The sequence below is a fragment of the Equus asinus genome, chromosome 4 (genome assembly GCF_041296235.1).
Source record: "Equus asinus isolate D_3611 breed Donkey chromosome 4, EquAss-T2T_v2, whole genome shotgun sequence".
In the NCBI taxonomy this organism is placed as follows: Eukaryota; Metazoa; Chordata; class Mammalia; order Perissodactyla; family Equidae; genus Equus; species Equus asinus.
In genome coordinates this window covers 92,040,974-92,066,409 of record NC_091793.1, presented here as the reverse complement: position 1 = coordinate 92,066,409, position 25,436 = coordinate 92,040,974, and the positions used below count along the sequence as shown (strand labels likewise).

Sequence of the window (25,436 nt, the reverse complement as noted above, 5' to 3'; positions counted from 1 at the left end):
GGAAAAAATAGTCAGGTATGAATTGAAGATATGCACCAAAATGTAACTTGTGATTGTCTTTGAATATTGAGTATTCACACGCTTTATGTTTATTTATAATTTCTAATGTTTCTACAATTAATATGCATTACTTGAGTACATATTTTTTTAAAAAATAAAGAATGGGGTATATTATGGAAAGGAATTAATGGCATTTGAAGATAGAATGATGTCATCATATTTACTTCAATTCACTAGAATGAAAATACTGCTTCATTCCATCTGATTTATATGTCATTGTTACGAACTTTTTAAAACAAAGACTCTACCTTGGAGAAGGTAGCACTGCAGGGAGAAGGAGAGGGGGATGGAGAGAAGAGACAAGAGAAGGAGAGAATGACAATTTAATGCGACAGTGCATTGTGGGCTTCAAACTGTCAGGTCTAAGTGAACTCCCAGCTATTACTCTCAGGTTTGCTTAAACCTGTAAAAACCACTTTACTCCCTTAAGTTTCAAGATTTTTATCTGTAAATTGAAAGTCATACTAATATTCACAGGACTGTTAGGAGAATTAAGTAAGAGGTGTAAGTCAAAGCTCCTTGCTCATAAAGGGTATGCGACAAATGCCTACAGTGAGTGGGTATATGTTCTAGACGTAGAGCTACACACTTTACAAACATGGTCACATTTGATCGTTCCAACAACCCTGTCACACAAGCATTTTATCTCCCTTTTGCAGAAGAGGAAATAGAGTTGTAGAGAATTTAGGTAACTTGCCCAAAGCCAGAGGGCTGGAAAGAGGCAGGTGGAGACTGCCATGCAACTGTCCAAAACGGATGCTCAATAATAGATAGTGATAAACCAACCCCTCAGTCCCTTGTCCCTCCCTCTCTTCGTCCCTCTTTCCCTGCCTTCTCTACTCTCCTACCTCCTCTCTCTCCAGAAAAGAGAAAAGCAGATCACTTAAACTCAAAATGTATCCTGAAAAATGCCAAGTTGTTCGAATTCTCCATGAAACTCACTCCACTCTACAAGCTATTCTTGAAAACATGCAGGTCCAGAGGAAAGAGGGTGGAAAGACAATATATGCTATTTCCCATGCAGTCTTGTATAAACTTCCCTTTCTCATGTGAATTTTTATGTGTTTTATTTTTCATCACAAATTTAATCTGATCCTTATACCCACATACCTAACTATACTTCCCTACTAACGTATGCTCTAATACAGCCCAAAAGGATAACTTTCTGGTTTTTCTTGTGTTGTTTTCTTTTTCATCTCAGCCTGTGCCATATTACAGTAGAGTATTTTTTATCCCAAATCTGTTTGGAAATAATGAAACTTCTAAAATACAAAAATCTCAACTCCAAAATAACATGATTTAAAATAAAAGACTTGGGGGCTGGCCCAGTGGCACAGCGGTTAAGTTCTCACATTCTGCTTCAGTGACCCAGGGTTTGCCAGTTCAGATCCCGGGTGCGGACCTATGCACAGCTTGCCAAGCCATGCTGTGGCAGTCATCCCACACATCAAGTAGAGGAAGATGAGCACGGATGTTAGCTCAAGGCGAGTCTTCCTCAGCAAAAAGAAGAGGATTGGCAGCAGATGTTAGCTCAGGGCTAATCTTCCTTAAAAAATAAATAAATAAATAAATAAAAGACTTGATTCAGATCCAAAATATTCTTTACGTGATCTATCAGGTTTTTTTCCTTTACAAATACTATGTAAATATGTATATGCATAATCATAATTCAGTGCTTCAAAAGGGTTGTTATACATCAGACAAATGATCAAGAACAATCACAACTAGCATATACCCTGAAATACGGCTGTGCCATTACTGTGATAGTCCATTAGGATCAAAGCTGTTCCATAAGAATTATAAGAATCCATCTTGTCAATATGGTGCTATCAAACAGTTCTTCCAAGTCCACAAAACCCAGTGACACATGAACCATGGCAATGCATTATTATAAAGAAGATCAACTCAAATCCTTTTAGCACAATCTATAGTTAGGTTACTTCTGATATTTAAGCTTCTGCAGAAATATATCCTACCTTTCTTCTGTTACATTCCTCATGCTCTTTTTGCCATCTATAGATCCCAACCTACAATCCCTTATAATTCCTGCACATTAATATTATACTCATCCTATTTGCACATGGGATTCTTTCACGGAGCCTGTCCTGTTGTCTCATCATCCAGATTTCTTCCTCATCTGCACTCACGGAGCAGCTTCTACCTCTTATGTCACTGATTGTATAATACTAGCCCTGTGCAACCACAATCCCTTGGCTGGAAATTTGGGGACTTTAAAAAAGTAATACCATAGCACGAACTGTATATTACACAATAGTGTAATATTACAATAGTGTAATATACACAGCAGTGTAATATACAGTTTATATCCAGCAGTGAGGTGCTCAGTGGTTGACAAATAATGACCTTATTGAGAGCACATCTCCTTAACTGTACCCTTAGAAGGTTGCGTTTTCACCTATGGAACAAAAGAACCTTCTTTATCCCAAAGCCAAAATCTCCCGGATGAGGAGAAAAGTCTTCTCCAGAGAAACTGCAATATGCTCAGAGGACTGGTACCCAGAGTCAATCGCTTCTTCCAGACTAATCTAATCACTTGAGAAGAGGTTGTCTCAGCTGAGCATCAGGGGGCTATGAAATCCCTTAGATCATACAACTTCATACAACAAAATAAACATGAGGCAAAGAGCTCTGTTAAGTACCTAGATTAAGTCTTGCAACAATTGGCAAATCACTAATAACAGGCCTTTTATTCTTGCAAGCGGTCAAAAATAATGAATAATAGAATGCTATGCCAAGTCGACTAACAGCAAGTTCACGTGAGATCATTTAAAACAGGAGAAAATGATGCTTGAAAAGGTCCCTGATGAGATTTTGCTTTTTCCTAAGAGACTCTAGATAGCATTCTGCTGCAGTATTTTAAAAACCACTTTCCAAAATTGGGCACCCTCATTATCATGCATTACATTTGCACACTCCACTTACGTTGCTTTGAAAAAGAACGGCACCCTAGTTGTGTTTTTTACATTAAAAGCACCTTCTCTCACATTTGATCTCTTCCTTTGTGACAGTCATTTTATTTCACAGCAACTACATTTCTTTGTCTCTATTTTACTGAATGTGTAGTTTTCAAATTATGCAGAGACGGCCACTTTGGGTGTTGTGGATAGAGAAACTGAGGGGCCCACTGCAGGCCCCAGCTTCATGCACCCCCTCAATGAGTACCAAAGTAAATAAATAAGCACAGGGGCTTTGAGTTGAGTCATTTCTATCCAGAGCAAAACAGAGACACTGGAGAGTAAAGCCAGCTATTGTTTATATTTACACTCTGGTTGTTTGGTTTTTTTTTTTTCTTTCTGCGTTTTTCTCCCCAAATCCCCCTAGTACACAGTTGGATACTTTAGTTGTGGGTCCTTCTAGTTGTGGCACGTGGGACGCCGCCTCAGCATGGCCTGATGAGTTGGTGCCATGTCCCTGCCCAGGATCCGAACCAGCAAAACCCTGGGCTGCCGCAGCAGAGCGTGCAAACTTAACCACTCAGCCATGGGGCCGGCCCCTGTCTGTTTTTTTTTTTTTAATTGAGTGAGATTATGTTGCAGACAGTAGGTTAATTTTGCCAGAGCTAAAAGGAGTGAGATCATTCTACAAGCTCTTGGGTAGAATGCTACCTTTAGTCAGTAGATGGTGGTACCTAAGGGCCAACTTCAGAGGCCTAGAAATAGATGGGAATTGGTAAATAAACACTGCACTCTGAGGAAACATAATTGTGACTAAAATGTCCAACTCATAGTAATATGGGGCTATCTTGGGGTTTCAAACTCCTCTGTACCCAGCTTTATCTTAGGCCACAAAAAAATAGGCCTATTTCATTGGCTCATCTAGAGCAAGAATTCATAGGAGAGAGGGGAAGATATGTATGGAAGTCTTGTGTATATAGTAGTCCACTCAAATATGTTACATTATAGTAAGTATAAATATCAAACGTACTACTATAATGCCATAATACCTCACAGTATTCATAAATAATATAGCAATGTCAACACATTTAGTTAACAAATATGGATGCAAATGGTTGAGATTGTGTTAGAAGTTAGTTATCATTTATACCATAACTAATTCTAGAGTGTGAACTACAGTGCCATTCCTCACCTACTTACATCACCTGGTAACAAAAATCCAACACCACAAAAAAGACCACAAAGAAAGGAGACTGGGATTATTAATATATGTGGACAATTCATCTGCTTGCATTAGCAGGCTCTGAGGGAGTTGCTATGTTCTGTAACAGTACAGCAGTTGATTCATAAGTAATCAAGAAAAGTTTAAATTATCCACTTTACATAAACACATCTAAGAAGTCAAGAAAAAATGTCTAATACAACTTACGATCATTTCTATGAAATTATGAAAGCAAAACACAGCAAGGGGCCAATTTCACCTGGAAAATCCATTATTGTAGAACACCTCATTCTTCAATAACGTGTCATCATACTTACATTATTTTACATATTTAAGATAAGTCAGGGGAATTCTCAGAAGCTAAGGGAAATGATTAGTCTAAGAAATTCTTGAGGAAAAATAGAGTTTCAGGTTTTCAAATTAGGAAAGTGAAATCCTAAGAGCCCCCTTGAGGTGGACATGAAGCAGGCACTTGGCCTCTGAACTGCTGGATTTAACACCATCTTCCCTTTGGGAGCCAGGCACCTGGGAGAGCGCTGATGCATGAGCCCTCTATCCTTGGTCTGGAGCTGGGGACAGGTGATTCCCTTCATAACCAAAACACAGCTGACTGCTCCCTACCAGTGTCACCCAGAGCTCCGGTCATCCATCACCTCTGCAGAAGAGCTCCAGACCGGAGGAATCAGGAGGAAGAAAACTAGAGGCCCTGGGAGCACGTCCTGCTTTCTCCCCAAGTTACTGCAGGAAAGAGGCCATCTCCATGGTGAATTTACTAATTCATCCAGGTATTAGAAAATGGATTTCATACTAATCCCAAGTGGGGAGAAGAAAAAGAAAGGAATTAACAATGTTCTATTGAGTATACACTATAATAACATTTATGATAATGGTTTTGAGTGTTCTCAGGTACTTTACATGGTTCTTTAAACTCACCATCTAATTTAATCTTTAAAATAACCCTCCAAGATGGGTATTATCTGTATCCACTTAACATAAGAAAAATGAAACTTAGAGAGGTTAAACATTTTTGCCCAAAATCACATAGCTAGTAAAGTAGAAAATTATGATTCAAACTAGTTCTACCTGACTGCAAAAGCCAGTAATGGTGAGATTACTCAGTAAATGACAAGGTGAAGATGTGAGTCTCTGGTTTTCAGGTGTCTGTATTGCTCTCCTTCTTTAATACTTCAATGTCAGCATACTAGCTCCAGTTCCTACAGGGCAGACCTAGGAGTCCAACAATATTAGAATGGGAAGGACTCCTAAAGAGAAGCAAGGGTTCTTATCCTTTGAGGAGACTGCAGTACCCATTGGGTATCTGATGAGCATTATGGCCCCTGTCTCAGAACAACATACGCACGTCAATTCTTGTTATTCACTGCAGTTATGTTCTGTAAAGTCACCAGGTACACTGAATAAGTGAATACTGAACCATTATTCCTCAGGGAAATACAGGGTTATGTTCCTGCGAGCCTCTGGAAACATTATCAGCAACCAATCAACACATAACCTCATTTATGTGTGTTTCTATTTAAAGATACCTTATTTAGTATATATTGTTGATTCATTAACATTGAACTCACAGCCAGCAGCACTATAACTCACGCCAGAATGAAGCTTTCTAACATACATATTTTCTCCATAAGACACATCACAGCCTTCTCGCACTTAGGAACTCTAGACAACACTTTAGAGCGAGGCTTGAGGGCCTAGTTCAAACAGCGAAACCACCAATAAAAAGCACAAATATGTGAAAAAGGTGGCACCAAAAAGACTGTGAAAAAGACATTCGTTTACAGTACAAGAGCTGGAACAAGAAGGCAGAGCATTGCCTTGATGACCTCAACTGGGAGTGTGCTGGGCAACTTCAAATTTTTCACTGTTCTGTGCATGTCTGTGAATGATTGTGAAAGTACTGCGAGTACTGATTGGGGGGTTACAAAATATTTGACTGAGTAGGCAAATTTACATATAGAGAATTGCTGAATAACGAGAACTGATTGTGTGCATGTAAGCTTTCATGTAATTCCATAGGATATACGGACTGCACTAAGTCTACATATGGTCCCCTTTGAAATGCCGGATCTAGGCCAACTCATTCTACAGAAAGGTTCCTGAATATTGGGAGAACACTTGAGAATGAAAATGAGCTACAGTTTTGAATAATAAAGAAAACGTCAATAAGATTCCTAAAACAAGTGACCCATGAATACATATTAGTAAAATGGATTTGAAAAAAACCAAATGGACAAATAAGTTAAATTTTACTCTTACATGAAAGTTCAGGGAATGCATGATGTTTGCTTGTTACTGTATTAGCTCTTAAAAATCATAAACATTACCTTCTGTTAATTTCTGCTCAGAGAACTGAACTAGGTTCCAATTAATAGTTGATTTTGGTGATATGAGAAAGCAGAAACAACTGAATACCTTTAACCTTGGTCTCTCAAACAATCCAGTATTATACCAGTTAGCCGCACTCTCAACCAGAGCAAGTTTGCCATTATAAGTTCCAGGAACCTGATCATGAGCACATACTGACAAAGAACAATGTAGAATGCAAACATGAAATTACTCACCCCAGATGTCTCCAATCTCAGCAGATACAGGAATAGAGTAATAAAGAGTGCAGATAAGGCAAAAAAAAATTTTAATTTTTCTTGGGCCACCTATCTCTCTTTTTTGCCCCATTCCTCTTCCTCTCTCTAGTCAAGTGTGCAAATGTGTGCACGCAAACACTCACATATAGTCATACGCTGCATAATGACATTTCCATCAGCAACAGACCGAATACACAATGGTGGCCCCACAAGATTAGTATCATATAGCCTAGGCGTTTAGTAGGCTACCCATCTAGGTTTGTGTAAGTGCACCTTATAGTGTTCGCACAACAATGAAATCGCCTAACGATGCATTTCTCAGAACACATCCCGTCATTAAGTGATGCATGAATATACACACATCCATGCTATTCGTGCAGCACTGGGGAGCTCTCTGTCACCAATTTTACCTTCTGAAATCCCACCTATCCTTGATTCCTAGCTGCCTCTGTAAAGCCTCTTTTATCCCTTAGCACTGCTTAATTTCACCCTATCTGACCATTTTAGTCTCCACATGATTGACCTTACTCTGTAAATATTTTTGGGCTTGCCTGAAACCAAATACAGAATACAAGAACAAAGAAAGCAGGGCAAGTGTCTCATGCATCCTAATACATCTCAGAGTCCTGATATATCTTACTGCTGTATCTTAACTCCTAGCATAACGCCAATTATGGACAAAGTAGTCAATAAAGATCTTTTGGATGAATGAATGAGTGAATGAACAAGAATGAGTATACTGCATAGTATGGTTATTCAGAAGGCAAAAACAAGGCCAATTATGAAGACCAAAAGTTCCAGTCTGGTATAATTTGGTTGCATTTACAGTATCCTAGATTTACATTTATAATCAAATTTCAATTGATGTGAACCTGAATTCATTCGTTCAACATATATTCAATCAACATTTACTAAGCACCTGGTCTGGACAAGGCTCTATGCTAGGAGTCAGGATACAGCAGTGAACAAAACAGGCATCAGGGCTCCTGCTTAAAATGTGGAGATGAACATGAAAACAGGCTTTAATCTGTAAGTGTCAGTGAATTCAAAACCATGTTCTTTAGGTTATTCCAGAAACATTTTGATAAAACAGCCAGGAAATAAGTATCATGAAATAAACTCATTTCACACTGGCTTTCCCTCAAGCCTTATCTGTAAGACACTGTATAATACAGTACATGCCAGAGGGGAAGTGAGAACACTGCACCTGAGAAATCTTCAGTGCCATTCTTCAGCCTGAGCACTGTTTATCTTGAAAACTTACAGCTCCTGGCCTTGCTCCAAGGCAAGCAATGCAATGATTCATTGAGGTTTTACTCTTTGGGGATCAATTTTAAGCAGCAATGGCAAACAGGCTGTCCCAATAAAAACATGTCTTAAGGAAAGAAAATTCCATATTTTTCTCCTAATAGACAGAAGTCTCATAAGTTTTGGAGTCAAGAAATTCCTCTATTCAAGTGGCACTGCCCAGATTTCTTATAAACATGATGTCTGAGATGGAAAACACAGACCTGCTCTTCAAAACTAAAACATCATCCTAAATCTAGATTTGGATTTATTCTTAAAACATAATTTTAGAGTGAACAGAGAAAAAGAGCATTAATATTCCCATATTGAAAGTGACTGAGATAAATCAGGAAAAATGATGATTCCAGTTTCACTAGTCTTCCTTTAATGAGAATTTTCACAACCCTTCTCTGCCCTTATGCCCTTTCCATGCAAATTGAATTGGCTGCTTAAGTTATAGGGTAAGACTCAAATGAATAAGCTGCCATAACCCAGTCTTCAAAAAATTAACAAATTGGATAGGTTGAATCTTTTTATAGCAAGATAAAACAGATAAAACATCAGACATAGATCTTCCTACAGTAAGGAGAGAAACGCATTGTATTATCTATCAAACTAAACCAAAGGACCAGTCTAAACAGTTCCATTTCATGGCAAAGTGTCATCCAAACTTCTCTTATAAAAAATAATAATAAAGTAAACAAAACCCTATTAGATGTGAGATATATTATAACAATTTTTTTGTTTGATTTCCTTGTATAACATGAAAAATAATTTTTTCCTCAATTAGATGAATTACAATATTTTAAGATTAAATTCCTTGGCATCATTTACATTCTAAAACTGAGTAGAAATACATGAGATAAAAATTTGCTGATTATTAATTTACTGTTGTAAAATATAATCTATTTACATATTAAAGATCAATATTCTTGCATTTAATCACTTGAACCTATGATTATACAAATGTATTTAGTTCAGACAGTTCTTTAGAGATAAATACCAGTCTATTTTTACTTATATTGAAAATATATATCCTATTTATATTGATAGTATGCGTAAGATAATCAAAACTACATACATATTATGTAGTTATGGGAAATATTAGGGAAAATCAAGTTATTTGACTAAGAAAAGAATAAGATATAAGCTTTACTGGTAACTTTCAAGAACTCAAAATCTTATTACACATAAAACAATGGTTCCCAAGCTCAAATATAAAATATTCTAGAAGGTCACATCTCAAACACTGTCCTAATTTTCTCAAATTCAAACAAGATTAATACACTTAACTTAAAGCAAAATAAAAAGGTAGATGACACTTAATGCTTTTGACAGAAAGGAAGAGAAAAGGAGAATAAAACAGAATCTCCTAAATGAATACAGTTGTTAAAGTGGTCAAGAATCTCAAACATTCTTGGAGCAGCTATCATTCATTTCTGTGGTGAACAGAACCAGAAAATTGTCCTATTTGAAATGGAAGCTATTGATGAAAGTTTTCCTTACTGTGAGATTTGCTAAACTCACTAGAAGTGAGGTGTCAGGAGGAAGGGTTTTGCTAGAAAAAATTCAGAATTGGGTAATATCTCACTGGTATGAACTAATTTATATGTGACTCTGCTTGAAGCATGGGAAATTGATGAGATAGTCATTCAGGTCTCCTTTTAACTCTGAAAGTATATAGTAACATACTCTTTGAGACTGCACAGGATGGCTGGCCATTCAGCTTTTTCAAGAATGGAAATACATAGGAAATGGGAAACAAATGCATTGAATTTTAGTTCTAAGATCTCCGTGATACTACTGTGCATTCTTTATTTAGGTTTTCCAGATACTATCTTTTCTATCATTTCATTCATATAAAAAGGAGGAAACCTGTTATCCGGATCTGAGGATTTACTTTTAATATTACATGGCCCAATTTTGGGACATTTAAGTTACTTTACTACTTTGTATGGCTATTATATGTTCAAATATTCTAACTCCTTTTAGTGACAATTTAAAAAGTCAGGTTCAAAGCAATGGGGCCTTGTTCTCTTATATTTTTGCCACCCACCATTTCTACTATTATGGCAACTATCATGTAATGATACTTGAACTGGTATTCACTTGAACTGATCACATTTTGGGGATGGAGCATATGACAGATTCTTCTCACTGCCTAATGTTTGTTCTCAGTAACATTCAATAAAGCTTCATGCCCCTTCTGTAAACCTTGCTCTATTTTTCATCAATTTATTTTGGTAAAATATAGAAAACTGTCCCACTGATTCATGTTATTCATTATTTTTATAAATTATTCAACAGAGAAATAACAAAAACTCTACGAAGTTTAATCTAAATTGAACTAAACATATCAAAATTAATGAATAGTTCATCCTTGATTTTTATTGTGTTTATTCAATTGCTGCTTAATTAGAAAAATGTCATTCTTCAGACTACAGATCCCTATCACTGTAAAACTCTATGAGATTCTACTATAAAACTATTAACTTTAGACCCAGTGATTGCTTTCCTCAGGCCAGCAATAATGAAGACTAAATCAGGATTTCAATAAAATTGAAAGTTGGGTTATCCAAGGTACAAACTTCAATGGAGGTACCAATAAATATGCAAATGGTTTCCAAATTTTTCAGCATTTAAATCCTTTCAGAACCACTCTTATTTTACTTTGGTAGTTATTTGAGGGCAGATGATAGAAATTCAATTTAGTTAGATATAAATTCCAAAGAGAAGAAAATGTGTTAGTTCTGAGTTCCATTTCTGCTTGGGACCATAGAGAAAATAAATGATGCAGGATCTAATCATTCAGTCACCATTAGTTTGTGCAGACTATCTTCAAATTGCTTGGGCCATAGAACCCATAAGAACTTTGAGGAATAGAGGGGCTGGCCTGGCAGTGTAGTGGTTAAGTTTGTGTGCTTCACTTTGGCGGCCTGGGCTTCAAAGGTTCAGATCCCGGGTGCAGACCTACACACCACTTATCAAGCCGCGCTGTGGGGCATCCCACATACAAATAGAAGAAGATTGGCACAGATGTTAGCTCAAGAGCAATCTTTCTCAAGCAAAAAGAGGAAGATTGGCAACAGATGTTACCTCAGGGCCAATTTTCCTCACCAAAAATAAAAGAACTTTGAGGAATAGAGCCATAGAGAAGAATAGTATCAAAAGGAATTAAGTTCACTTTTATACAGCTTGATTCATTAGCTCAGTCATATCAGCATGACTTTTGCCCATTAAACTCAACAAATCAATTCTGTTCAATTCACCCCGTAATGTAATCCTAGCGAAATTATAAAGTGTCATCTTAACGGTAAGTGAGCCCAATGAGAGTAGGTCACCATCCCCCATTCATATACTTACTCATACGATTAGAATCTAATCTTAACAGAATGATTAAGTTTTTCTATCCTGAAGTTCAGCAAATATTGTGCAGAAGCACAAGAAATTAGGAAACTAGTATAGAATAGACCAAGTGAAGTATAAAGCTTACATGAAAATGTCAAATGTAGTCAGATCCATTTTGGGGGGCTATCTTTATAATGAATACAGCAAGACCAGTCACTATAACTCTGAAGTGTGTTGCTCAGCTATAACACACTCTGCTGCATACCAGGCAGAACCTAAAATTTTGAGCCGCATGCAATTTAAGTAGAGTCAACCAGGAGCACTTGTAAGCTACTATTACACCTAAGGTCAAAAGAGGCAAAAATCAAACGAAGAAGATTTATCCAACCATGGTCTAGCTAAAATATATGTTAACAACATACAAACAACCTGTAATTCTATATGTAAGAATCTACTCAAGGAATGATCTCTCCTCTAGGAGGCTTGGGTGTCACTGACTGAAAAAAAAAAGCATAATTTCATTATTTCCCTTGTTTGGCTTTTGTTTGTTTTTCCCCTGTCATAGAGGCAGCAAAAACAAATTATTTGGGGGAGCCAGTTTGGCTTCCATAGCAGCTGCACCAGTCAGACGCATCGTGGCACATGATGAGATTGCCAAATGTTCATTGTTTAAATATGGCCCAATTTACTAGGGTCCAAGTTATAATTAGGTTTCTTCTTTGAATTTTAAAAGGAAAAAAGTGAAGACACAAACTCCTAATACATATAATTAAGACTAGCAGCCTTAACCTAACAGGTTTTTAGAGACACTCTTACTGTCACTCTAAATACAGGTTTCCCACTGAGAGCATAATTACAGTTTGTGTTGCACTTCATACTGTCTACCTCCTAGAGAGCTACCACTGTTTGTTATTAAAAGAAGACCTTGTCATATCATGTTCACCTCTGCATATAATGTCTCTTGTTGTTGCTGCTTACCTTTTATCTACTTTTTTGGTGTGAAGAGGGGGAAAAAAGGCTAATAAACTATGGAGACTTGGTAAATTTTAACAAGTTGGAGTTAATAGGATGTTTTTTCCCCTCTCCTTTCACCAAAAGGAGGCCTGTCTTCTCAATTTGACACACTTGCATTCTGTCCCCATAGCTGCCTTTTCTTTATTATGCCTATAAACCAGGCTGGAAGGAAAAGCAAACCCACAGAATCCTAACTACCTAAGCCAGGAGGGTGGAAATTCCATTTCAAATTAAAAGCACAGTTTTAATCCATTAAACCTTTAGACTACATTTATATTTAACACCAAGGTGATAGCCAAACGTTTTCTCCTGACATACAGCAAGTGCTTTGAGCAGGTCTTCGGGAGCAAAGTACATTCAGTTTCCGAAGAGATTCTATAAACTCATAGTGCTTTTTTTTTTAAGAACTTGCCCTACAGGGGACACTTACTGGTGCTCTGATAACTACATATTTCCAGACATTTTAATAGAATGGCAGCAAATGGATTTTTTTCTTCTGCATATTTACCGTCCTCAGTATTAAAGTCCCTATGCAGTATTGGCAATTTTTTAAACCTGCTTTGCATGTCTCACCAGGCTGTGACATCTCATTATGTGTTGTAACCTATTCTGACAAGTCTGCATCAAAAAAGACTACTTTGCAAGTTGGGATTTTTTTTTCACTATCATTTTTTGATCTGTTAAAGCTATAATCTGAGAACGAAACACACAGTTGTTCACAAAACTGTAAGATTTGAAAAGAAAAAAGTCACAAATAAGAATCTTGGATCAAGCAGGATTCATTAATATCATTTTCTCCAAGGCGCATTCAGCTATAATCATTCACTTGAGAGAAATGAAGTTATTTCCAATGATGATCATATCCAGCTAAATTTGAGGGTTTTTTAATATCCTGAAGCAGGAACTTGACTATGCTTTTCAACCAGCTATGTTTCCTCTTTATATGCCAGAAAGGTAAATTTCAACATTTTAATGTATAAAATAATGTAGTGGAATGGTAGTGTAAATTATGAAAGATCCATAGAATGGAAAAGTCAAAGAATAGTCTAAAGGAAAGAAGTACATTAACATACACTGATAGAAAAGAGTTCCAAGACACACTGATAAGTGAAAAGAGCAAATTACAGAATAAAAAATATGCAGTGAAATTTTAAAAACATTCAAAACCACACTATTTACACTGATGGGGTTCAGGTCAGGCTGCCCCAAGATGTGCCACTCTGGTATGCAGATTATTTTGAGCTGAAGACAATAAAGGCTCAGACTCAGGAAGAACATTCGACCTTTCCCCCCAACTGCCTAAAAGAAATTTAAAATAAAGGTTTGTCCCCAGGACAGGCCATCACCATAGATAACTTTGGGTTCCGGTAGACTGGGAGGACCCTTGCTAAGCCCACTCTTATCAAAGTTCTATTTACCAAACACTTGCTTTTCCATTTTCATGTGGGTTGCCTTCCTTCCCTTTGAAGCCCCAAATCACTACCCCAAACGTCCTCCTTGTCTGTAGCTGAAGATACTTAAACAGGCAGCCACGGCCAGTTGGCTGAGTTACTCAGTTTTCCCTGAGCTTCTCCCATGTATACATGCTATTAAACTTTGTTTGATTTTCTCCTGCTAACCTGCCTTTTTAATTATCTGACCAGCCATAAGAGCGTGAAGGAAAAGGGTGAGGGGGATTCTCCCACTTCCCCGACAACACACACACAGTTATATACATTAATGCAGACGTAAAAGAAGGTCTGGAAAGATACAAACCGTATTGATAACATTGGTTACCTCTGGTAGAGGGCATGAGATTGAGAGGCTGTATTAGTTTCCTACTGATACTATAACAAATTACCACAAACTTAATGGCTTAAAATAAACATGCATTTATTATCCTACAGTTCTAGAGGTCGGAAGTCTAAAATCAGTCTCACTGGACTAAAGTCAAAATTTTGGTAGGGCTGGTTCCTTCTGGGGGCTTTGAGGGGACAATCTATTTCCTTGCCTTTTTCGGTTTCTAGAAGCCAGCTGCATTCCTTGGCATGTGACCTCTTCCTTGGATTGATCCAATGTCCTGCTTCCATCATTATATCTATTACTCACTTTGATCCTTACCTTGTCACTACCTTGGGCCCACCTGGATAATTCAAAATTATCTCCCCATCTCAAGATCTTCAACCAAGTTCCTTTTATCTTGAAAGGTAACGATCCATAGGATTCAGGGATCAGGACATGCACATCTGTCAGGAAGCCATTATTCAGCCTACCACAAAGGCCAAGAAGGGATTTTAGCTTTTTTGTATAGAGTTTAAATAGTACAATTAGAATGCATTTATATATTAACTATATAATTTACATAATTTAAAATAAAAAAAAGATAATTTCACTTCTCACTTTTAAAAATGTTTGAGACAGTAAGAAAAGTCATACTTCCTCTAGATATTTAGTTCTTCTCTTTACTTATTTTTTTGCCACTCCGAATTCCTATTCTTTTCCCTTCTACACTCTTATTTCCTGGTTCTGCACCTATATTACAAGATTTCATGCCCATAATACAAGGTTCATAATCATATTTCATATCCTACCCTGAAAATATAACCTACGTGGAATTGTGGCACAATTAGGTCAAGTATAATGGCCCATGGGATAAAGAATATGTCTTAACACATTAAACAGATGTTAACTGAGCCTCCACTATATGGAAAGAAATATGCAGAGAACTAGGGATATTGATATTAAAAGTCCCACGTCTTGGAGAGTTCCCAATCTAGTGAAAAAGATAATATGCAAACTATTAATTACAATAGCATTTGAGGTGGCATTACAGAAGGATGCACAATGGACTATGGGAGGTTGACAGAGGAAGAAATTAGCTCTACTTGAAGTGCCAGGTGATGATAGGGGAGGAAGAGGTGGTTAGAGAAGAATTCATGGAGGAAGGCCTCTCTAACCTGGACCCCTCTGAATGTCTCCACATTTTCCATTCCATCCCATGGCCTAGGTTGTTAGCTCTCAGCTCTGCTGAAGGGTCACTCATCCCTGTAACTCTAGTCAACAAGGCATGTCTGCTGATATTCAACTCACCTGACTTCCACATCTTCTCACTCAGAGTCATACAGCAATTTCTAGTTCTCACACACATAATACACGGAGACTCCGTGTCTTAGAAATGCTTAACTCCGGCTCTCTGTTTATCCATGCTGCCCCAAAGGGTTTACTGGGTAATAGAGGAAGCTGCCAGAAAATTGAATCCCAGATCCCTAATCAAGAAGGGGGCAAAAGACCCCTTCTGTCCTTAGGCTTCCTCCTATTTATCTGGATGGTTCTAATGGTAAAGGAAAAAACCAGAATTCTGACATTTACCTTCCTTTGCCTCTCTCAGTCTCACTCCTCTCTGCCTTTCCATTACAACTGCATTCTAATTGGGCAGCAAGCATTTTGGCCAAACCTTAAAGGCTTTAATCTTGCCCAGACTTTAAGAGAAAACTACATCATCTGTCTTCTTGTCTTGATTCTTAATACTATGCTAAAACTTTAAAGAACTTCTAAGGCTGGCTTTAAGCCTATTGCTTTGCTAGACACACCAAGTACCAGCTCCCTCCTGCCCAATCTGTGATGTTAAGCTGCCTGCATCTTTCTGAGACAGAAGGCTGTAAGGCAACATGATCTACTGGATGATGGATTGGTTCATACAACCCTCATTCCAAATGCTTTCTAACAATGTTAAGTGTTGAAAAACTAAAATCTACATTTCCCAGACTCTCTTGTAGTTAGGGTTCTGGATGAGATCTAGGTTCTGCTCATCTAATGCACTGGCATACAACTTTGTTTCACTGAGCTACCTGGGGAGAGAGAGGTAGAATACAAGGCTGACAGGAACCACAGCAAAGAAAGCATGTTCTGGAGCTGGCAGCTGTCAAAGTAGCTCTCTGATTTGGCAACTTGTTGATGGTCAATTACTAGGAGTGGTAAGGTCTGGACATGGTAGCCAGGCTGGTGGCAGCCTCCTTATCAAGCAGGGGCAGCAGCAACCTGAGCAGCCAGGGGCTTTTGAAATCATTCTTGAGAGCTGATTCATCCCGCGCAACAATTCTCTAAGCTATCTTCTCACTTAAATTATTTGTGCTTAGACTAGGTAGACTGGATTCTGTTTTCTGCAACTAAGAATCCTGACTAGTATGTGTGTATGAAGCTGGGGGGGAGGGGCACAGTCAAATGCTTCAATTTAATATTGGAAAATACTGGCCCCCATCATGTCTAATTTGAGAGACAAGCGTGAGTCCAATATGCATTAGGTAATCGATGTTCTACTTCTGGGTAGGGTTAAGAGTAAAAGATCATTCTTCAAACACAGCACAATTTCCTTTTTCTGGCTTTTTCTTCTACCTACCTCTATTCAAGTTTTACAGGCTTTATACTTACAGTCTCCAAGTAGGGCCTCCTTACCTTATCAACTTTAGCTTTTTTGGTACAGGGTTGGGGGGCGGGTCTGGGGGAGAAGTAAGGCTAAGGGAATAGTTCTTTGACGTCTTTACAAGAAGAGAGAGAGAAAAAGCCCTTCAGTCCTCCACAATTCTAGCCATTTTCAGACAGTTCTGAATAAAACTGACATTTTGTTTGCATTTGGCTCCTTATCACTCTCCTCTATGACTTAGAACTCTATAGGATGGAGGGCCGAAGTGATTGATATCCACAAACTTCCACCACGCAAAGCTGGAACTCACGCTACAGATCATTTATTTCAACCCCCTGTTTTGTTGATGATGATAGTGATGTCTGTTATGGAACCAATAACTGGAAGAGCCCAAACTAAAACTCAAATTTGCAAATTCTGAGTGCACTGTTTTTACCATACCAGTAAAGACTTGGGTGAATGAATTTAAAAGACTAAGTTCTAGCCAGTGGATTGAATTCTCTAGTTCTCCATCCAACCCACTTTACTCTTTTATATATCCCTGCTACCCCTGTAAGCAATTGGGTTTGTAAGTCTTGATTTAAAAGATTCCTACATAAATATTTCAGTGAACAAAAACTCCTTTGGTAAAGCAAATCACTCATTCCTTATATCTAAATTTTGTAGTTTGATATTCCTAAAAGCATAACCCACCTAGAAGAGGGGCTTGGAAGGCTGTAGGTCTAAAAATATTTTTTAACATAATCTTTTATCTTTATCTATCCCAGCTTATGGTTAAAAATGTACTGAGTTTGTTCTTACGGACAGACCATAACAAGAGCTCTCCAGGCCTGAGAAGCTTTTCCTACTGAACTGGGTTTGTAATGCCCCCACTGGCAGAACTTGCCTTGCCGTCCATCTGGAACAGCACCACCAGTTTTGTCATCCCCAAAGGCACTATTCTGACACATCTCATTAATTTTTACAGGGTCTTGACCCATAAGAATAAATGGTCTATGCTTCAATGTCTAAGTATGCACATAAAAAGAATAGAGTTTAACTTAAGTGCTATATCTTGGGTCCAAGAAAATATATATATATATGCTGAAAAGATATAAATTTCTTGAGGTGGTTCTTTATTAAGCTTCCAAGTAAATACAGTGTAGCATAAGACACTCCAAATCCATTTGGAAGTGAAGTATAAAAACACTATCAAGCATTATTGCTAGTTTCTTAGGCTGACTGTCATTATTCTAGCCCCTTTCATGCTAGTGTATTCCTAGTTTAAGTGTACCCATCTGTGGATAGGAAGCTCAAAAAGAAAGTGGTTAAATAATTCAAAATCCTCTCTCCTGTGAGAACATCAAATCCTAAAAATTTCCAAACGTCAGAATACAATAAAGTTGGTTCCGAGGCCATAATTAAATAACTGTTCACGAGGGAAAAATATAGACAAACCACAATGACTCATATTAAAAACAGACCCCAAAATTGACAAAGAAAATACAGATATACTGATGAATCAGATCCTAGCTCCAAAATATTGACCTTTTTTCCAAATAATCTCTTTTAACAAACTCTAACAATTAAGCAAATCAATTAGCACTTAGTACCTACACCCCTTCAGAATTTCACCTCTGGTAGAAGCGGTCAAGAAAAAAGTGAAATAATGAAAGGTAATACTTCTTGAGTTTTTGCTAAATATTAAGTGCTTTACCTGAAGTATCAAATTTCATCCTTATAAGAGCTATTATCATACCCATTTTGCTGATAATGGAAAAAAGCCTCGGCATATTTAGTGAACTGTTCAAGTCCACTAAGATAGTAAGCTGTAAACCCAGTCTATCTTCTCCAGAGCCAACCTTGGAATCACTATTCATGACTGGCACACTTGGGAGCAGCTGCATTCAATAGCATTCTTCCAGAAAAACTGCTATTTTAAGAAATTCTGGTTTCAGGATTATAAAATTTGTCAGAAAAGATCTTATGAAATCTGAGTATTTTTGTATGAATAAACCCCCATTGGGCATGCAAAATTCTTATTGTTTGTCTTCACTGAAAAAGGCATAGAATAAGAGGCCTACAAGAGTGGAAAATGCTAGAAAAAGAACCATAGGAAGCCTGAGCCACTCCTCACACACCCAATACATTATTTATGAACCTCCAAGAAAAATAGAGTAAGTGAAAAGGAGAAAGCAGGTAGTTTTTCTCCTAAAATTTTACTTAAGTTTTCCATTTCTAGATTTTACTTAAAAATAATGGACTAATAAACATCAGTAAACATAGACTGCATTGCACTCTATCCAGAAATTTCCTTTTATGGGTGAAATTCACATAAGACAGGCCATAAGTCACAAAAACATGTTGAATTATAAAACAACTACCTCCATATCAACTGGTACCTCGGTAGAATAGACAATCACCACATTAGTCGTCTTTAGTTTGAGAAGACAGAAAGCCAGAAGTAAAGTAAATGAAGTAAAGAAGCGATGGTGAGAATTAGACAACGGCCTTGTTGGAGCCATCAGCCCTTCATAAAGCTTCAAATGGGATATGGGACTGCGTGGGGCAGGCCTAGACCTAGAGGTGTGTAACACAGAATATATTTGTGTCTGGGTCCAGACATGGGTGGTCATGATGGGAATCAAGGGAAGAAGTGAAGCATCAACACCGAGAAAGCAAAGATCAAGTAAGAGCAAAGCCAAAAGAACGTAAAGGAATATCCTGAGTTTCGGAGGCAAATCCTTTCACCTCCCACCATTCATGCTTTTTTCATCTCTAACCTTGGTGCCCCAGTGCAATGATGTTCAGAACTGGCTACCCAGTGTAACTATCTGGAGAGCTTTCAAAAACTATTGATCCTGTTCCCATATCCAAAACTTCTAATTTAATAGGTCTAGAGTGGGAAATACCACCCTAGTACAATACCACCCTAGCAGATTCTCAACCCTGGCTGCACATTAGAAAGTTCTGGAGCTTTTAAAAACTACCATGCCTAGGTCCCACCTCTCAGAGATTCTGATTAATTAATCTGAGGTGAGGTCCTGGCATTAGGTGTTTTTAAAGCTCCCACCTGACTCTAATGTGAAGCCAGAGTTCAAAACCACTACCAAACCTCCAAAGCAGAGAGATTCTATATTTTCTCCACTTTTTTCGAAACTACTTCCCCAAACCCACTCTTAACTATGACCATATCTTTTACCCTACTTAGACCATGGGAGTCTGAAATAAGCTCCATCATTTTTTCTCTTCTTCTTCCTTTCTTCTATCACTTTGATTTTTTATCAAGAAACGTCTTTATCATCTTAATCTCACCACCATCCTCATTTAGATTACTGAAGATAAACACGATAAAACTATCTCCCTTTCTTTACTGGAACTTTTCTTTCTGATCACAACCATGTGAAGTCTCTTTACTTTAAAAATAAACACAAAAGTCAAACAATACAACCTTCCAAAAACTTTAACTCTCGAGGCATCTCTCCATTGCTTTCCTTCCCTTCAAAGGCAAACTTCTTTGATAATAACGTCTCCTTACGACCAGGATTGGTGTGGTGATTCCTGATGATCTCTACCAACTTTGAAAAGTGGGAAAACCTGGAGGGAAATATTCTGTTCCAGAAACTCTAGCCAGGCCCCAGAAGAAGGGCCCTCTAACTTGTATCAAGCAGAATCAGAAGAGGAAATCCAACATTTTTGTACAAAAGGAGGGACTTTCATGTATTATATAAGGACAAAGAATTGATCTGAAAAGAAGATAAATTCTTGTGACATTAAACTGTAAAAGATTAGAGAACAAATTTCAGGCATTTTTACACTACTAATATTATATTGTTTGGTCAAAACTGTTACAATAACTCTGGTATAAAATAAATAGTCCAAGCCTGTAAATTTGATTCAACAAGAGCTAGGTACAAATGAGAGAATAAATAAAACAAGGGTTGATTATTGGCCATTGTATTATATGACTTCAGAATGAATTTACTGGTAATTAAAGTACTTACATGACATAATTCAATAGTTTCTAGGGGCAATAAAAATGGCGCACTTGTAAATAGCCATATGGGTAAAAATGCCCATCATATTGGCTCAAAGTAAATAGGAGCAAAGCCAAGGACTGGAGAATGGATCTCACAAACAAGTCCACTCATCTCTCTTGAAAGAGGGAGCAATATCTCTGGTTCACCAGACTTGAATGTTAAATCAATGGACTTAAAGAAGAGAGATACAAGATTGGAAATACTTTAGTGACACACTCTGCCCTATCTCATGCTGCCATTTAGAAAGAATTCAAGGTCGTACACCCATTCCACCACCATCATCATCATCAACTTCAACACACTTATAGACAATTTCACTTCCAGCAAGTAGAGCTCCAACATGGGTCCAAGAGTGGTGAGGATCAAGTAAATCTTTGTCTGGAAAATGAAGAGAGTAAAAGTAACTTTGTCTCAATTTTCTGGCCCTTTTCCCTTGGAAAGTTGAATGGAAAAACTGAAAGGAACCCATAAGAAGAAGTATAAAGAGAGTGGCTTGGTGGCTCTATTTTGGTCTGAAGGAAAGATTCCTTGAGAGCTCCTGCATGGTCTAATCCAGTTTACCAGGATAAAGAAGTGGATAGACTTGGCTAAGTAGCAAGATTTTGGCACTTGCCTGGAACAGATGTGAATGAACATACTACCCTGAAATCAAAGGATTCCAATGGTTATTTTCAAGATTTAGATATGTGAGGTATTATATATCTAAGTTCTCAAGTAACAATTACCATTATCTCTGGAAGGCCAACATAATTCCTTGCTTATTAATTGCTTAATAATCATTTGTTGAAATGAAACTTTTTGGTCTTAGTTTGCTTGATATGCCATAATTAGTAAAACTTACCTTAAAAATTTGTGGAAGAATAACTGAAAATGCCCTTTGAAAAATTGAATACTGCATAAATGCAAGATCTTCCTACTATTAACTGGAATATGAGAGTATAACAGCCCTACTGTGCATCTCACCAGGCAGTGTGCCTGTCAATTCATCAAGCTTCATTAAGAAACTAACAGATGAGCAATGTAAAAAAACCGACATTTGGAAGATCTTGGTCTTTTCCCTTTGGCTCCCTGCCCTCAGGCCAAGAGTATGGCCCTTAAATCCATCTCCCTAGGAGACTACAGGAAATGCCTGTGTGGTCAAACTGGTTCCGCCATTGGTCTCATTCCAACCAAAGCTCATTAGTTTTACTTTTCCCTTTAGATTTGTGGGTTAGAGTTTTATTTGTTGCATAATGGAAGACACTAGCAGCTTGTACTTTACCCCTTGGCATTGAATCAGCAATTTATCCATTACACTTTCTTTAATAAGATTAAGTGGTGGTTCACTATATGTCCTTAGACTTGATTGCCATTCTAAATGTTTAGCAATTACTCTAATTACAATAACATACTGACCATTGTATGTCTCTCATCAAAATAAAATAAAAATGAACTAGTGCTCAGTCTTCAACTTTAAAAATCGAGACCCGCACTGTCTAATATAGTAGCCTCTAGACACATATGGCTACTGAGCGCTCGAATTTGAGATGTGCTGAAGTATAAAATACAGACCAGATTTCAAAGATTTAGTACAAAAAGAGAATTTAAAATATCTCAATATTTTTTTAAATTTATTATGTGTTGAAATGATAATATTTTGGTTATATTGAGCAAAATAAAATATATTCTTAAAAGTGATACCAATTGTTTCTTTTTATTTTTTAAGGTGATGACTACAAAATTTAAAATTATATATGCGGTCTACATAATATTTCTACTGGACAGCATTGATCTAGATGCTCAGAGTCCTTCTGGAGATTTTCATTCTTAATGATCCTGAATAGTGTTGCTAATTTAATTAATTCTAATTCACTCTTTCACAGGCTTGTTTAAAATTTGTTTATTATCTTAACTCTAGAGTTGACAAGAATATACAGAGAAAATTAAGTCCAACTAATTAATGACCATTAATCATGTTTAAATGGCACTGACCTTGATCTTCCAAGAGCTTGAGAAATCCTTTCAACATCTGCATTAATGGCTTTGTGTCACACCTAGTGATACCAAGTGCTGAACCAGAAATATTCTAATGCTGTTCTAGCCTAGAGGTGACTGCCTTGACCCAGAGCCCCACTGAGCAAAATAAACAGCAAGTGACACATAATAGCCCAAGCACTGATGTATGTGTTGGGCAAATGTCATAGCACTTTTTCCAAAAGAGTATCACGAAATAGAATATAAGAAATTAGAAAGCAGATCTGTTCCTATACTTGTGATTTATTTTCAAACTCAGCTTTTAATATGTACGTAGTGTAAGGTATGCATGATATATGACCACCTACTCATACATTAGAAGTATTTTTCAAAGTGGATGACCACTGTATTTGCGGCCTATAAAAAGAAAATTTTCTTAAGGAAACTAAGAGAAATGAGAGATGAAAAGGCCTACCATAAAAAAAAGTTCACAACCACCCCTTTGTGCCATTGGTTTCATCCATAAAATTGACAAGCAAGAATCATAAGAAAACAGCTCAACCAGAGCAAATAGCAATGTCCTTCTGATCTGGAATATACAGCAAGGGCTTTATTAAATATCAGAGTCTAAAGGAAGTATAGGCCTAAGCTGAGCCTTTGTGCAAAAGAAATAGAGGCCTGCAAGATGCCAGACAATGTGTGCAAGAAGGAGCTAATAAAGACTCAAAAAAAGAACAGCCCCATTAGGGAAATTGTGCTGTGTAATTTTCCTACCCTTCACTAAGGAAGTACACTCTATAGCTGTGACAGGATATTCAAAAACAAAGAAAACTATTTTTCTCTAACACAAGCTTCTAATAACAAGAAATTTAATAATAAGAAGTCATTTGATGGATTTAATAATGCAAAGATAGTGTATTTAAAATAACTTAGATACCTGTGTTAAAAAAAAAATACAACGAAGGAAATGAAGAGATAACTAAAGACTGCTCAACATTTATGTGCAGAAGCACTTAATATTATTTGATTTTTAACTCATCTTTAAGTTTCCCATTTTCCAGAGAGACAAACTAAAGCATTCAATTTAGTTGACTTGCCAAAATTAAAAGTAGCCTGTGGAAAGACCAGAAATAGAAGTAAATTAATTTCCAATTGATTTTTTTTTACTAATTTCCCAGGCAGTTCTTTCTCCTCACATCCTGACTATAAAACCGCTATTCTTAGAACAATCTGAATAGCTTTCAAGAGATCTAACATGAAGAAAATAATCTTAATAGAGTTCACTATATAGATGGTCCTTGAATCAAGTTCAACCTTTAAGACATTGTTCCACAAAATCGTGCTAAACTCTTCTTCCAAACTGTGACTACTCTAACAATTAATGATACAGCCTTTAAAACATTGTGTAAAATGTATATAATCATAAACTATTTTAAAATAAAAATGGGATAGGGCTATACATAATATCTTAAAGTTTTCTTTTTTTTGGTATGTCATAAATATTTCCTTTTCAGTACTGTATTTTTTTTACTCTACATAATTTGTCACTCTATGAATGTCTCATAGTTTTCTCAACCACCACCATATCAATGGCTATTTATTTAGGTTACATACAATTCTAACTATTACAGACTATCCTACACTACTATTCTTTTGCTTATAGTTTGCAACTTATACAAGAATTTCAGAGGCATAAATTCCTAGAGGTGGAATTTCTGAGTCAAAGACTATTACATTTTGGGAGCTTTTGGCAGATACTTCAGAATTTACTCTCCAAATCATTTGGGCCAATTAACATTCTCACCAGAAATAAACGAGAGGGCCTGTTCCAATACCCTCACCAAAACTGAGGGTTAATAATTCTATCATTCCTGACACGAGGGGAAGAACATATTTCAATTTTCACTCCACTTGGATTTTTTTGACAAATCAAAGTGGAAAGGTCTTTTTTCTTTTTAATTTTATCTTTTTATTCTCCTCCCTCTTGTTTAATTGATCTTTTCTGATGCTCTCTGAGAAAAATAGAATAACAATAATAGTTCTCTGTCTTGAGACTTACAGGATATATTTGAAAATATTCATCTGATTCCAGGGATTGGTAAATATAATTCAGTGCTGAATATACTGTGAATTCCAGCAGTTTTTCTAACATCTTTGGTTTAGCTTTTCATCAAAGAAGAAATCAGTTTTATTCTATATAATGTTCCCTAGGAATAGCAAACATTTTAATTTGGCCTATATTCAGCAAAAAATTCAAAACTTTCAATATTATCCAATTTAAAATTTCAACTCACTATTTATATGATTTTCTCTTCAAACAATTTCCGTCTTTCATGAACATAAACTCAAACCCAAAGAGATTATTTTCGTAAATGTATACTTCAAAAAGAAACAAACAAAAAACAAGAGAAGTGCTTCAAGATTGCCACGGAAACTGACATTTCTACTGTGCATCTTAAGGACAACATGTGAGAGCTTTAGTGAAGCCTTTGAAGGTTTAAGATGCATCAAATTAAAAACCACATCCATAATAAAAGAAAAAAAAACTCCCCTGGCATCAATTCTGTCAACATTTCTTCGGGGAAGAAAATGATTTTTTTAAATATATGAACACAGTTG

At 36.9% G+C, this 25,436-nt stretch overlaps 1 long non-coding RNA gene across 6 annotated transcripts in view; it reads right to left on the bottom strand.

Moving 5' to 3' along the window:
* The window catches only part of LOC106825099 (uncharacterized), a 76,035-nt gene that overhangs the window by 16,080 nt on the left and 34,519 nt on the right, over positions 1–25,436 (bottom strand). For 3 of the 6 annotated variants that reach the window (XR_011502806.1, XR_011502807.1, XR_011502809.1), the window contains one exon: positions 14,547–14,694. The exons of the other annotated variants lie outside the window; for them this stretch is intronic. This is a non-coding gene — a long non-coding RNA (uncharacterized lncRNA). The remainder of the gene's footprint in view (positions 1–14,546; positions 14,695–25,436) is intronic. 6 annotated transcript variants of the gene reach the window in all.